The sequence below is a fragment of the Falco cherrug genome, chromosome 4 (genome assembly GCF_023634085.1).
Source record: "Falco cherrug isolate bFalChe1 chromosome 4, bFalChe1.pri, whole genome shotgun sequence".
NCBI lineage: Eukaryota > Metazoa > Chordata > Aves > Falconiformes > Falconidae > Falco > Falco cherrug.
Window position 1 is genome coordinate 112,199,599 of NC_073700.1, and position 15,319 is coordinate 112,214,917.

A 15,319-nucleotide genomic window follows, 5' to 3' on the forward strand; every position below is an offset into this window, starting at 1 on the left:
CTCGTAACTGACAGCGCGCGGGAAGCCGCGCCGCAGCTTCCCCTGGGGCGCGGCCCCCCCCGCTCCGCGCGCTGCCGCGCCGGCGGCCCCCCGCCCGGGAAGGGGGACGCGGGACCCGCCGTGGTGTGTGTATCGACGCCAGAGCCCCTCGCCTGCTTGCTCCTTCCTAACAGCCTCCCGAGCCCGCCCTCCGCCTGCGCACCCGGCTCGGCGGGGGGAGGGCGGCCCTGGAGCCCCTTCCACACCTGCCGGGGATATTGCCCGCAGCCGGGGGCGAGGGGGCGGGAACCGGCCTCCTCCCTCCCCATTGGCTCGGCCGCGGTGCCGGGCGCGCGGGGCACGCCGGGATATGTAGTTCAGGGCTGGAGCCGCGGCGGTGGCGGCGCATGCGCAAAGAGGAGGGGGCGGTCGGGGGGGCGCCCTCCCCGGCAGGTGCCGTTCGGCGCAGTCTGCTGCCGGCGTGGGCCTGTAGGCCGGGCGGGGGGGCTTGGCTCGGCTCGGCTCGGCTCGGCCCGGGCTGGCTCGGCGCTGTGCGTAGCCTCGCGGCAGATTTACACAGTGGGAGCCAGCCTGCCCGCCCGCGGCCTGTGGTGGGTCAGGCTGGTCGTCCTTGCATTAGAACCAGATAAATTATGGGTGGTGCTGTTGGCTTCCTCCAGTGCCTGTACTGGCTCCCCGCGGAGCAGGCCCCGGTGTGCGTGCAAGTGGGCCAGCGGGGTTGCCTCCCGAACCTGGCTGGTTTGGAAGGACAGCTAGCTATGCCACAACCGGTGGTGGCTGTGCTGTGGTGCAAGAAGCAGTGGATCTGTAAAAAAAGGCAGCATGGCAAAGCCTGCTAACCCCATTCAAACTTGGAAGAAATTTGACTGTAGTGGTGTACATATGCAGCTCTGCGAGTTTAAATTTTCTGTACTACATGCCCAAATTGTTTGTCAAGTAATACAGAGCACTCGCTAACCACAAGTCAGTGATGAAAGTGCCAAAGAGTTTCTTTTACCAGCTGTAAAACAGTTTTATCCTTCAGAGGAAAGAAGATGCTCCTAATCTCTGTCCCAGGCCACCAGCACACCTTCTGGAAGATGGGAAATGTAGGAATGTCAACCTTGTCCATCGCAGTGATCGGAGGCCCCTGTGATTGCTTCCCATGAGGGGATTCTGCGAGGAGTCCCTGTGAGGTGTCCCTGTGAGGGGATCCTGCCAAGGGTCCCTGTGAGGAGATCCTGTGAGCAAGGCCCACCCAGCAGCCGCCTGCAGCAGGGCCTGGCCCAGTCCCTCAGCCGCAGCAACGATGTGTGAGGGAAAGGAATGTGAGGAAGGGCCCTGCGAGCATGGAGGGCAGGGAAGGAGGGAGCTGCAGGCGGGGGATTGCCCTGCAGCCCCCGGAGAGGAGGCCTGTTCATCCTGAGGGACTGCAGCCCACGGGGGTACTCACGCTGGGGCAGAGGAGAAGCGCAGGCGGGAAGGAGTGGCAGAGAGGAGCAGCCAAGAGCTGAGCAGAGCCCCCATCCCCACCCAGAGGGGGCAGAGGAGGTGGGTGATGCAAGAAAATACAGTGAAAAACCTAAAACTACAGACAGGAGTTGCATAGATAACAGGAACCATCAACAGGCAGGCAGGAGCCTCACTGTCTTCAAGAGAAGGTCTGGAGCTCGGCCGCTGAGCACTTCAGAAGGGACAGTCAGTACAGATGCAGATGAGCTCCACAAGAATGTCAATCAGTAGCCTTCTGACAAGGATGTGCTAATTGCTAAAAGAAAAACTACTGAAGTGATAAGACTCAACGACACTAGGATAAAAAAATTGTGGTAGTGGGAGATCACGACCTCCTACTCAAATGCCCCCCCCCCCAAGAGAGTGAATCCCCTGCTCGGGAGCATGCCCAGTAAATTTAAAATTAATGTACCTTTAAACTGAAGCGAGAAAGCAACTAACTGGTAATTAGTAGATGTAGACTTTCAGCAGACCTAACCAGCTTCACTGTATAAATATGTATTGTGAGTACAACTAGGTATACAAGTTAGAAGGATCGATCCCCCTTACACCTGGCACCGCAATAAACATACCTGCTTTATAACTTACCCTGAGTTATAGAGTTTAATTCTACACGTCAGCAGAGTAAGAAAATGATCAGAAATAAACATGGCACAGGCTGTTACTACGTGTTGTATGAGGCAAAACGCACAGGTCCTGAGTAGTAAATGACCTTACAAATGCCGAATAAATTGCGTTCAGATAAGCAAGTGGTAAAAGCTCCCAGTTTACAGCTCAGCCGGATCTCGGTGCCGCCTTCTAGGCAGTGCCGGGGCACAGAAACACAGCTGCCCTGGGAGGGAGCTGGCCCAGCAGGGCAGCGCCCGTGTGGCCAGGGCACCATTCCCCATGTCTGAGCAGGGCCCCGGTGGTGACCAGGCCTGCTGATGGTGGTCATCAGATGACCAGAAGATGGGGCCACCTCCACCACAGGGCAGGGTCTGGGGCCGGGGCTGAGCTCTGGTGGAGCTCCAGCCCCATGGGCAGTGGGTGGGGGTCCTGGGAAAGGGTGGTCTGAGCACCGCAGCCTGCCCGTGCGCTCAGGGCTCTTGAGAAGCAGAGTACAGAGCATCTTCTGAATGAAGCGTTGCATGAAGCATGGACAAATGTATTAGCAAGGCCACTGGGTTGTTTTTAGTGAGAGACAGTGAGTTTCAAGTCCTATGGAAGCTTTTAAACTTTCACTGGATTCTCTTGGAAAATCTGGCTCTAGGGTGCAAAGAGCAAAAGCTCTGTCTCAACTCGGTGAGTGATTAAAGCAACAGATAAAAGATGGTGGTGGTGTAGGTGGTTTTAGTAGGGGCATCATGATTTTTATGTATTTTTACTATCCACAGTTACTCCTATACCACCTACTCCTTCCCAAATTCCAAATGTCACTCTCACTCAAATTCTTTCTGCCGACTTAGGCTTTCGGAGTCTGCCTTTTTCAGCATTGTTCCCACGTGATCCAGTACCTACCCTCTGCACCCTGATACTGGTTCTCTGTGGGCTGTCATAGAAGTCAGCAGAAGTTACCTGTTGAGTTACATGGAAGCAGGATTATGTCTGAGGATGTATATGTGTTGACACAGGAGTCCCCAATGCTATTGGAATATCAGATGAAAGAAAAATATCAGAAATCAGGAAAAAATAAAAAGTTTTGATCACCACTTCCTTTCAGGCTGAGAACTTCAAAAGTGTGTTGACACTCAGAAAGAGAGCACAACATGAAAATGTGTGGGTGAGCAAAGACCCACTGAAATGTGAGGTTCCTGGCAAGATGTAGCTCAGGTGTAGTATCATTTGAGGGCGGCTGGTTTGCACAGTAGCCCAAACTAAGAAAATCCACGTAGTGCTGAGTCTCTACTCAGGCACGGCCTCTCTCACAGTGTATTTATATTTTATTTAATTACAAAGAGTTTAGCTCCATTTTAATATTTGAATTATCTTTTCTCTGTATCTATATATGTAGCTTTTTCTCTCTCTTGTTTATCAGCTTTTACATTTTGTTTCTGTTTTTCTAATCCTTTGATGACATTCCTTAGTACCTTGATTTCATTCATTTTCTTTATTTTCTCCAACTTTTGCTTCTTGTGAAGTTATATCCATATCCCTGGATTTGCTTTTCCCATTATTTTTTGCTACATTCTTTCCTGGTTCTAACACCCATTCTTATCTCCACCTCAGAAATATTCTTTCGTCCAAATTCTCCACCTGTGTTTTGCCTTTTTTTTCTTTTTTTTAAGCTTCTAAACTATCTTGTATCTTCTTTTATGTCACTTGTGGCTTGCTTTCTAAGCTGTCCTTAGCACTCATTAATTTTTCACCTAACACTCTGACTGATATTTTTGAACCTATTTGGGCATTATTCTACAGGGCACAGTGAGGCTCATAATGCTGAACAGAGCAACACCTTAATATCTTTACAAAGAAAAAAAAAATAAAAAAGAGGGGGGCGTGAAGGGGGAGGGAGAGACAGCTGGCTGCATGCTCCAGTTTCATTGGTTACCCTCTGTACTGTCTGCCAGCGCTTACATAGGTTGCATTTGGACAGAGAGAGGCAAGAGGCCAGCAGCTGTAAACAGCAGAGACAGTAATGAGGCAGTGGCTTCACAAAACTGTAAATCCAGTTGTAAGGTAGCTAGTGTTAGATTAAAAACGCTGCAGCCTTTAGATATAAGATGCTGAACTAGTATGAGACCACTCTGACTGAAGGTAGGGATGGTAGTGAGAATATTTAAATAAACAAATGAGGGAATAATTTTTATCTGGCAGGAGTATGCAAGATCAGGTATCAGATAACCGCATTTCTGAATGAACCTTATTTGCCAGCCCACAGGCTCTTTTGTCAATTCTTTCATGCCCCCTTTCTGCTCTTGATGCTGCTTTGTCATGAAACCCATGTTTCCAAGAAATCTCTTTTCCTGTATATATGCAGTTTTAGTGCCTATTTTTCCTCTTTTATTTGGGCCCTTGCTGGAGTCTGGTGTTTTGTGGTAAACTGTCTTGGCTCCAACAACAGCAGCTTTGAAGAATTTCATGATGGCATAGTGTTACTGATCAGACAGAGCCTGGACCAAAGCCACAGTGGAAATCACGTACTTGGCAAGCACACTCCTTAGGCATTGTTCCACATGATCCCAGGTGGACGAAGTCAGAGATATTTGACCTGCTTGGATTCTGTGGAAAGCGTCTATTGACAATACCATGGGAACTCAAGGCATTAATTCTTCTGTAGCATCCTTTCTTTGCAAATACATCAACCTGGGGGACCTCAAACAGTGCAGGACTGGGTTAGGAATCCTGCCTCCAGGAAAACCCATGGTAAAAATGAACATTCCAGATTTGCCTGCCATGGCCCTAACTTGTCCAGGCCTGAAACACAAAGCTCCCCTTCCCTTCTACCACATCTATACGCATTGCACCTGCTTCATACTCACCTGATATTCTCCTAGGATATCAGGTCATAACTATGTGGTAGTAACTATGAGAAACCAGGAATGTCTTAGACACTGAATCAAACATTTATTTATTCTGAACAGAATGCATGCAATAATATGAGTCTAGACAGGGCCCATGCTCTCCCCACCCTGCTACCATATCAACTCTGACCATTGGATGACAGCACATCAGACATTGTAAAACTGAGCTTTTGGCTTATGATAGAAAACTGGAGTTCACCTGACATTACTCAAGACATCAGACTTTATTCCTTGTCAAGTAACAGGTTACAGCTGTTATCCATGACTTCGGCACTTCCAAGAACACAGCATGGACATCAACTTCAGGGCATTAATTAATGAGCTTCCCCTGGCTTAGTCAAACGTATGCTCTTTCACTTCTCAGAATCATGTCAGCCAACGTAAGGGTGACGTGCATACCTTAAGGAGGTGATCATTCTCTTCTGTATACTTTTATATACCTGATCTATCACAAATTTGAAAACTAAAATGAAGTGTGGGAATGTATTTGGAAGAAAAGGGACACCTGGCCTTATCAAAAGTCGCTCTTGCTTTAGCAGCTTGATGTGATTAAAAGTTTTATCTGCTCAGCAAGGCCACATGGTTGTGTGAGAAAGACACCTGGAAGAGGAAAACACAATCTTTGGCAGTTAAGCAGGCAGAAAAACAGGAGCTGATCTGGGAACTGATTACCGCAAGAATGTCAACAATTTTAGTGATGACACTAACTGCTTGTATGCTTTTAATCAATTAGTATCTATACAGATACAGATACAGCAGCATGTGAACAGTGTATGTAACCAATAGAATTAAGATGTGACGTGTGTATGAATATTAAAATTGTATATAAGTTTGCAGAAACTTAAGTAAAGTGGCTTCAACTAGGATCATATTGATATGTCATTGAGTCCGTGATTTTGCTCCTGCAGTGAAGTCTTGCCCAAAGTCCGTTTGAACTCAAGAAGCTACTTGACTCTGTCATTGTTGTGAAGTGGTTTTGGCTTCTCTTCTTTTGTCCCTCACTTTTGGCAGATCTAAGTTTCTGCAGACATCTTGCCTTCTCCTTTCTCCCAAACCAGAGAGCCCCCATTGCCAAATATGGGGCATAACCCACCACCATCAGTGATAAATCAAGTAGGGAAGGAAAAATCTTGGGATGCACATCCTCACAACCGGGAGATTAGATACTGTTAAATATGTTTGAAAAATGTAGGAAGGCTGTGGGTAGAATCAAGTTTGACAGAAGATCAATGATTTTTCTTTGAGCTGGACAAGCACACACATCCAGCTACCATTTGACAGCAACTTAAGCAGTAATTGAAAAGGTCTCAGTGGAGATTTCAATGGATGAGATCAGAAGCTTGGATATCGGGGTGCAGGCACAGTCACTAGTGGCTTTTGATGGGTGAGTCTGTTGATCGCAGCGTGCTGGGAACTTGGGGGATCATAGCCTGCTTCTGTCAGCATGGTCAGGAGAGAGCTGTGGGACACCCGATAATGATAAAGATTTAGCACCTTGCTAAATCACCCACACTGGCTTTGTCTTCCATGGTTATCTACAACAGCTTGCAACACAACTACTCCTTTCTTTTGATCTAGAGCATGGAGACCTGAGTACGTGGAAAGTATTTTTTGTCCTTCAGTGACCCTGATGCAGCTGAGAAAGTATCCAAGAAAAATCTACTACCACTTCTTATCAAAATGATTTTCATTTCCTAAATTAACCTTGCTTGCTGTTGATTTTCCAGTCCTAACATGCTGCCAGAGCACTGATATAGTGGACTTATTCTTTGGGTCTCTGCATGGCTAGTTATCCTCCTCTACTTTTTCAACAGCATGTTTATACTAGTCATTATCTCACCAAACAAGGACTGAACTTACATAAATGTACTGTTAATATTGTAATTCCCATTCTACAAATCTCTTTTCACTGCTAAGCTGCTGCACCTGCATTTGCAGAACTCTTCTCATAGAGCCACACATGATGCTCAAAGGGATCCTGCCTTTGTCATCAGTGACAGGATCTGATTACACAGAAAGTCGTGCCTGATGTAACACCAGCTTTGCAGTTTCTTTTTATGTGGCCCATTGTGTGCAGGAAACGGCGCTTCTGGCTCAGGAAGTCTGCATGCATCTGTGCTGCCACTGACAGCACTGCTGCCATGCCCAGATAGTGCTGCTTGCTCAGATCATCTTGCAAAAATGGAGAGGCCCTGACGGTGGCTGTGGTGACAGGTCCATGGCATTTTATATGAGGTTTTTAAAATTGTTAAGCACTTCAAAGACAAAAGCATGATCCCTGTTCCCTATTCCCTGCAGTGAAACCAGGCTGGCAGCTTATGAAGTAACAGAGGATAGGAAAGTGAGACGCAGTTCAAGCTAGGATACTAGTTAACGTGCCTGTTAGACACATAAGCATAAACAGGATATACTGCGCTCTGCGTAATTTGCAGTTTGTGATCTAGATTTTGTACATGCTACCAGTGACCCAGTTCTGCACAAATCTTGTATTAATAAATGTAAAAATGCTGCATGAGAGAAGTGTCGATAACAATGCTGGTTCTTGTTTGAGAAAATCTATGAATATACCTGGAAATTCAAATCTACAAGTACAGCAGGTATATGAGGTATGTGAGGTAGATTTTTTAACTGTGAACTCTAATAGAAAAAAACCCTGACAAAACAAGCACATTCCATAGTCTCAAATGTATTTTCTAATCTTGACTATGCAATATGATACAGTTTTGCTTTAATGAAGTTTCTGAGGTGAGAGAACTGAGAACATGAGCCACAGATGCTGGTTTCGTCTAGATCCAAGTCTCAGTGCATTTTGTGGTAGAAGAATGACCCTTGTAAGAGAAGTGCACAAAGAAGGGTACAAGTCGAAGTAAACTACTACTAGTAGATAATTTCCACCCAGGATTAGTGGCTCAAATGCCACTGAAGGATATAGCTAAGAGTAGCAAATTCTTGTTACCACAAATGAGTGCTTTAAGCAGTAGATAGCTTTGCTGGTGCACAAGAGGTTTAGTCCTAAGTAACAAATGAGATCTGATTTAAGAAGTAATTACAGCTGACTCCCTCTGTCACAGTAGCTGCAAGATAGTGAAGATTAGTGATCTTAACTGCAGAAAGGGTGTCCAAAGGCATAAAACCATGAAACCAAAGGCAAAATATTTAAGAAAATAAAATCCTTAAAATTAATTGGTAAATATTTAAGCACACCACAGTGAAATGGTAAAACAAGAAACGTATTGCATTGGATAATGGATAAAAATAAGCCTACCAGGAATCAACAGCAGCCCCAGTGATGCCAGGAGGAAGCAACACGAACAATGGCAGATGAATTCTGTAGCTGATGTGTGTATCAGAGGGGCTCTGTGGGGAAATGTAAAATTCAAGTGGCCAGAAACAAATCTGAAAGAAGATAAATATTTGGAATCAAAGACCTGCAGGCATCAAGAGGTGCATTAAGCTGTCTTGAGAGAACGGATCAAAGTTAGTAGCTATCCAACCTCTCTGCAGATGTTGCTACTTTTAAGGAGAAGACCACCAGGGCATGAATTTCATTTTGCAGATAAGAAAGGCAAGTCACTGTCAGAAACCAGCATGAAAATATTTAGTTTTAAAACAAAAGAGCTAATTTGAGTTACAAGTTCCTGTTTCTTTGATACTGTAACAACAGTAGCTAGCATGAAAAAAACTGCAGGAGCTCATACTGTTTGCCTCGTGCTCCAAGGAACGGAGAATCTCTGATGAATATTTTTCTAATCTCTACTTAAAAAGCTGAATGATGAAGATTATACATCTTTAGGTGACCTATTTCTGTCCATAGCTACCCTTAGACTTAGAAGTTTTTTGGTTTAGCCTAAACCCTTCCTGTTGCAATTGAAGCCAGTTAGGTTTTGTCCTGCCCTCAGTGTCATGAAGAACAGTCAATAGTATCCCTGCTTATAAGAACCTTCTACATATTGAAAGGTTGTTATGAAATCACCTCCACACCCGCTATCAACCTTTATTTTTAAAAGAGATACTTTCCCCTATTCAATCACTCTCCATCTTTTAAACCTCCTTTTGTTTAAACTTTATTTTGTACTATCCTATTAAACTATACCAAATGAAGACTTCCGAGAGGTGAGCTAAAAAACTCAATTACTAACCCTGTCTTGCATATGACACATCTATTAAAATTTCCCAGGATGAGTTTTTCTGGTTTTGCATGAGCATCATATTGTTGACTCATTATCAATATGTGGTTTACTGTAACACCCAGGTCTCTTTCTGTAGTGCTGTTACTATTCTCCATTTTGTATTTATGCATTTCATTTTTTTTCTTGCCGCAATACAGTGCTTGGTACTTGTGTTTATTGAGTTTCATCTTATTGATTACAGACCCTTCTCCCATTTATCAAAGTAATTTTGAATTCTAATCCTTCAGCTCCCTTCCAGGCCGTTCTGCTTTGGCATCGTGTAAGTGCTCTCTGTACCATCAACCAAGTCATGAATGAAAATATTACATTGTATCGTATCTTGGCTAGACCCCAGCAGAATTCTGTATCATATATATATCCCTTTTCTTTGAAAAGACAATATAAATAAGACTTGAAGTATTTTATGCAAGCAATTGTGCACCTACTGTGTAGCAATTTAGCCCAGAAGAAAATATTTCTGTACACTGTCTATGAGAATGTCACGTGAGATAGTGCCCAGAGATTCCCTAAAGTCGATCGATACACATCACTTCTACTGCCTCTTTCACTGCAGGCCAGATACTCTGTTAAAGAAGGAAAATACAGCAGTTTAACAAACGTTTGTTTGCAATAAATCTTTGCTTGCTGTTTCTTTTTCACTGACCCTTCAAGTGCTTTTAATGTGGCTGTTTACTAATTTATTAGAATATTGTTCTTGATGTTGAAATTATGTTGACTGCTGTTTCCTCCTTTCTTTATGAAAATAATATTGTATTCTCCTCTATTCAGACTCACCCATCTTTCATGAATTCTTGAAGATAGTGATGGCAATGAGGTGTTATGAATGTTTTAATTCTAGAACCACTCCACAGAAAAATACTAAGGTAAATGCTTAGATAATGAGTGAATGTAGAAATGACATATCTGTGCTTAAAATGAGTATTTTACTCTTGGTTTAAGAAGAGATAAATTAGGTAAGCATTGTTAAAGACAAAAATCTACAAGACAGAAAAGAATAAAGCAAAGTAACTTATCAGAAGAAAAATTGCATGACCAGTGTATTAGTATTCTTTGTAGCTGTAACAGATTTTTCCTTCTAAATATTGCCAAAGGTTGTTTAAAGAAGCTATTTAAACAGTTATTAATTTTCTTTACCAAAACTATGCTATCATATAGTGCTGGTTGCCAAATTGCTTACTTGAAATAAGTCAATGGGCAAAAGGAGTGAAAAAGTTGAACAAAATGTTGGGATACAGATAGTGAGAGGTAGAAATACTGAAATATACATTATTTACATGCAACCGGCTCTTGTTATCCCCTTATCCCTCAAGTTTCCCACTCTTGTTCCTCCCCAGCTGAACCTCTCCCTTTTCCTGCATTTTGTTCCTCCACTAAACATCCCATACTAAGTCCTTTACAATTCCATACTGCTTTTCTCCTGCACCTATGATGTACCCCACCCCTGGGCAGCAACCCTCCACAGTGCTGCTCACTTGCAGCACCTCATTGTGATGGGTTTTTCACCTGGACACTGGGGCTAATGCTCTGTTGGGATGGCCCACGGAGGGGCCTGGGCAAGGTGTTCATTCCTTGGTTCAGGTTCCTTCCTGCCACTCTGCTCCTCGGGGCTTGTGGAGGTGGGTCTTCAGTGGGCTGGTGGCCCCTGTGATGGGCCTGAGGGTAGCCTGGCAGGGTATTAGTTGGGTTCCCCCCCTCCTGCTGCTGTCTCACTGAGCATCTTGGTGGGTGTGCAGGTGAGCTTTGTCACAGAAACATGCACAGAATAGCTCTTCTGCCGCAGATGGGACTCCAGATTAAAAAAAAAATAAAACCCCCAGTTGGAACCTTTCAAATGTAACTGATTTTTGTTAGTGCAATTTAAACCTCTCTGGAAAGCACCCATTTGCTGTTGGCCTTGTAAGCAAAGCTATCTCCGTTTGATGTTATGGGTTGTGGAAGGTCCAATGATTACTTGAATCTGTTCCTTCTTCTGTTTTATGGGGAAAAAATGTCAACAAACCAGTGAAGAAAATGTGCCATTTTACATTGGTCATATTTCATTTTGGTATTTTTTCACCTTGGTTTTGCATTGAATTATGATGGGAATGTAAAAAGTGCTTTCTGTTTTATAAAAAGCCTCATGCAGATTGCCAAGATTCACCTCCAAAGTGTTAAAAGTCACATTCTAAATCATTACAAAAGTCTTCTCTTTTCATCAAGTTTTAGTTATTATGTGAGAGAAAAAAGGAAATTGCTTTTGGATACTCCTTGGAATTATGTGATGCTATAAGAAGAAGCTGTTGCTAAGAAATAGGAGAGTTCAAGCTTTTCTGCTTGGCAAAAGAATGTGGCCATGAACAGCTCTCCATCTGACTTAGAAGAGCACCTTAATTTATAGCTGCATGTTTATAAATTTTTATTTTAGAGCACAGGCACGGTTGCCTGGCATCAAAGGCAGCTTTCCTAGGCTGCAAATTTATTGTACTTTGCTGTCTTGGTAGCTGCACATTGCAACAAGCAGCTCACAGAAGTGGACAGAACCAATTTGACACCATGTAACCCATTCACGTTAGTCTTCAGATGAGGAAGAACCAAGGAGTTGTAATGTCAGAGTTGTATCTCCTGCAATGGCAGATAACAACTCTGAACTAGCTAGATGCATCAATAGCCTTCTGCTACTCTCTAAACTGAACAGGAAATCTAATTCATCTGTGCGGTTTCCTGCTGAAACACATATTTGCAATGACAAATGTATGAGCACTGCAAAATTCAGTTACTGGATAGTGAAAGATATCTTTCATATTTTGGCTTGGTTTGTTTTGTTTTGTTTTCCTACAGTGAAACATAAACTTGCCAAACAAGTGACTAAACTCAACATAAAACATAACAATAGAAATTGTTTCTCTCTTTACCTGCTTGAAAAATAATAATTAAAAGATAATTAAGAGAAAGATATATAAGGCTGTGCTGCCTGGCTGAGATGACTAAAAAGCATGCATGAACAGCCAAACTCTTTGGGTGCCATTAAGTCTCCCTCTGGGGGAATGCAGCATTCAATCACTAGGGAGAGGTTAAGGGCAGAAAACAGCTGGGCAGTGGCTGCTGTAATCACAGTGGTGCAGGTGAAAGATTCAGCTCCCAGCAGCTAAACTATTTTGTCAGGTTTACAAGAAATTACATTGTAGGTAGAATTCCCTGGTCCCCAGCCCTATGCTGACATTACTTATTTTTCCTGTTTTGAACAAAGTGTGAGAAAGTGAATGACAGGGATAACCAAAGTCAAACCTGACACCTTCTGTTTCATGTGACCAGCATACACTTTGTGCAAAGTTCTTGCAGAGTATCTTTGTAAAGCTGAGATGGCCACTGACAAACACAACAAAGCAGGAGGCATCTCTAGAAGCAGAAAACTGGCACACTGTAGCTTATGTGAGTTTGATCCCTTCTGCTATCCTGTATTAGAGGACATATTTGGGATTCCTCAGTTACAACTCTTAAAAATTTTTGCCAGAGTTTATAATCTCCCATTGTTAGAAACAGAAAGACTTCAGAAACATTTAACATATATGCCTTCTCTCAGCTGGCTTGTTCTTGACAATACTCCTCTCACAATCAAAAAAGCCATGATCTTCATGCAAATCACAGTGATCTATACCAATCCCCATGGTCGTTGCAGCACTAGTCATTAGTAACCGCAGTGCGACATTAACAATAGCCTAGTTAAAGTCTTCTGGGTTCGGCATTTATTTCTATGTGCTGATTCACAGCCACATACTTACCTGTGCTGGGCTCATATCCAGCTGTGTAGTTTCCCAACTATCTTTAGCCACCTTGAGAAGGTGGTCTTCCAAAAAGAATGATTCTCCTTCTTGCCCTGCTGTACATCACCATTGACTCCCTTGTGGTAGTACCGGCACTTCTGCGGCTGTGCAGTGACTCAGAGAAAGCTCATTTAACCCAGCTGGAAAAAACAATCATAAAAAAAGGCATTTTCTCAGCTAGGTCAGCAAGCTGTTTCAACTGCCTGTGCTGATGAAGCAGCACAGCCCCAACGCAGAGGGAAGGTGAGATGTGGCCAGGCAGAGACTGGAATCGCACATTTCGGCAGCAGTGGAGATCAGCTACAAGAGGTGTGAAACCCCTCCTTCACCATGGGGTTAGCAGCATACCTCTGCACCCATTTTCCTTACTATCATGAGGCCTTTTCTCCTCTTCCTCCTTTATAATAGGCTTAGCCATGCAGTGAGACTGTACTTGTAGCAGAGCTGAGAACAGAGGCATTCTATGTTTGGGCCCTTTGCTGGCAGCGTGACCCACGTGAGAACCTCATGGCTGTTACTTCAGCATCAGGTTTCAAGCCCAGACTCCATATTTATGCACACTGGTTTTTGCTTCAGCTTTCGTATAAGAACAACTTAATTGATGTGCTAGGAGGGGAAACTCAACTAGGAAGTGTGGACAGGAGAAATTGGTCTGACCTTCATATGCTGCATGGGGCAGGGTTAACTTAAGTCATACATAACAAAGAATCAAGCCCAGAATGAGGAATGTGTATCTCACAAGGGCTCTGCATGAGACATGGTGTACCAGCAGCTTCAGGATATGTGGTGGCCTCACAGGGATTTTAAAGCATATAATTTGAATTTCATAGAGTATGTGGATGAGCCTACAAATAAGCAATAAGGATGAAACAAATACCATTACTTCTCAAAACATGTTTGAAAGTTGATCCTCTGTCTACCATGTTGCTGATACAGATGTTTACAGGGAGAGGATAATGCTGCTTTAACTGGTACAGCACAGTAACACTCCCCGGAAAGCTACTATGGCACGTGAGAATAGCTGCTCCAGCACGCTCTGGCCTTGCTCCCAGCCATTTCTCTTATGCCATAAGCTGAGCTGAGTGATCAAGCACTGCTATTCCACTGGTTTTAGAAGTCTCAAAGTATTCTGTAATTTGGAGAAGCTCCTTGCCTGAAAGTTTCATGTTGTTTAAGAATTTCAGGCCTAAAGTCTGTTAGCTGTTTTTGGGGTTTGGTTTGTGGTTTGTTTGTGGGTTTGGTTTTTTTTAATTATCATTGCAGACCTCTTATTATTTGTTTTCAAGAAAAAAACCCCAAACCAAGAGTTCTTGATCATCCCAGTACCTCCCAGCCACACACACAAGTTAAGGACCATCATTGCCACATCCTACTATATGGCTTCTGGGGAGAAGGTGCTTGTGCCATTAGCTGTGCCTGCAGTTTGGGGAGAACCTGTCAGGGTTGCTGTTAGCCCAAGTGTCTGATATTCTAGTTCACCAGAAGAAGACCCAAAATCTGAAGAATGTGCCTGGGATGTGACTCAGAAGCAGATATCAGACACTCCAGAAAATAATCACTGAAAGTACCACTTCAGCATGAACAAGCCTGCCCTGCCTTCTGATCTTTTTAGCTTATATTTGCTATTAGTGAAAGAACACACTAAGATGAGTCAGTAGTGAGTGAAAGTGATCTCAGTGGCCCAGAAATCCTTACTCCCCAGCCCCTTGATCCAAGTTTTCCTCATCCACATGTTTCTGTCCCCTCAAGTACCCATCCTTCCTTGTTCCAGCAGGACTTGTTGATCTGACTGCCTGCTGATTAATACTGGCTCCCAGGAAAAAACACGTTAGCTTCGGAGCTGGCATGCTGTAAGCAGCAGGAGTGAGTGGCTAGCACTGGGGCAGAAAGGAGCAGTGGGAAGGGCACAAAGCAGTGTGTGCATCAGCCGTGGTGGGGTGTTAATTCAGCTTTCTAGAGCTGTGAAACCATCCCTTGAAGCTGAGGCCTGTCTTGCAATCAAAGGCAAGAGTATGATACCTATGAGTAAGGTTCTATAAACTGTGGTTAACAGTGTTGTTGCAGTTACTAATGTAGGCAAAAACTGGAAGGTAATGTTATTCAGGTCTTCCTTCACTGCAGGTGTACCACTGATAATAGAGTAATATGCAGCTGAAACATAATTGGAACACTGAGGAAAGCTTGAGCTATTTATAGTATTTAGTAATTTAATAGGATAAAGTGCACTGATTGTAGTATTCATTTTCCTATTTAATTTAATTATTACTTCTATTTCTTAATTAATAATGCAATAGCTTATTTTTGTATAACACCTTTTTTGCATAATTCCCATTTT

General features: G+C 43.7%; 1 long non-coding RNA gene across 1 annotated transcript; it reads right to left on the minus strand.

Moving 5' to 3' along the window:
* Window positions 1-4,970: 4,970 nt before the first annotated feature.
* Window positions 4,971-13,356, minus strand: LOC129735933 (uncharacterized). The gene is made up of 3 exons (XR_008731949.1): window positions 12,943-13,356; window positions 8,260-8,390; window positions 4,971-6,453 (listed from the first exon to the last, which is right to left on the minus strand). It is a non-coding gene; the product is annotated as an uncharacterized LOC129735933 (long non-coding RNA).
* Window positions 13,357-15,319: the final 1,963 nt, after the last annotated feature.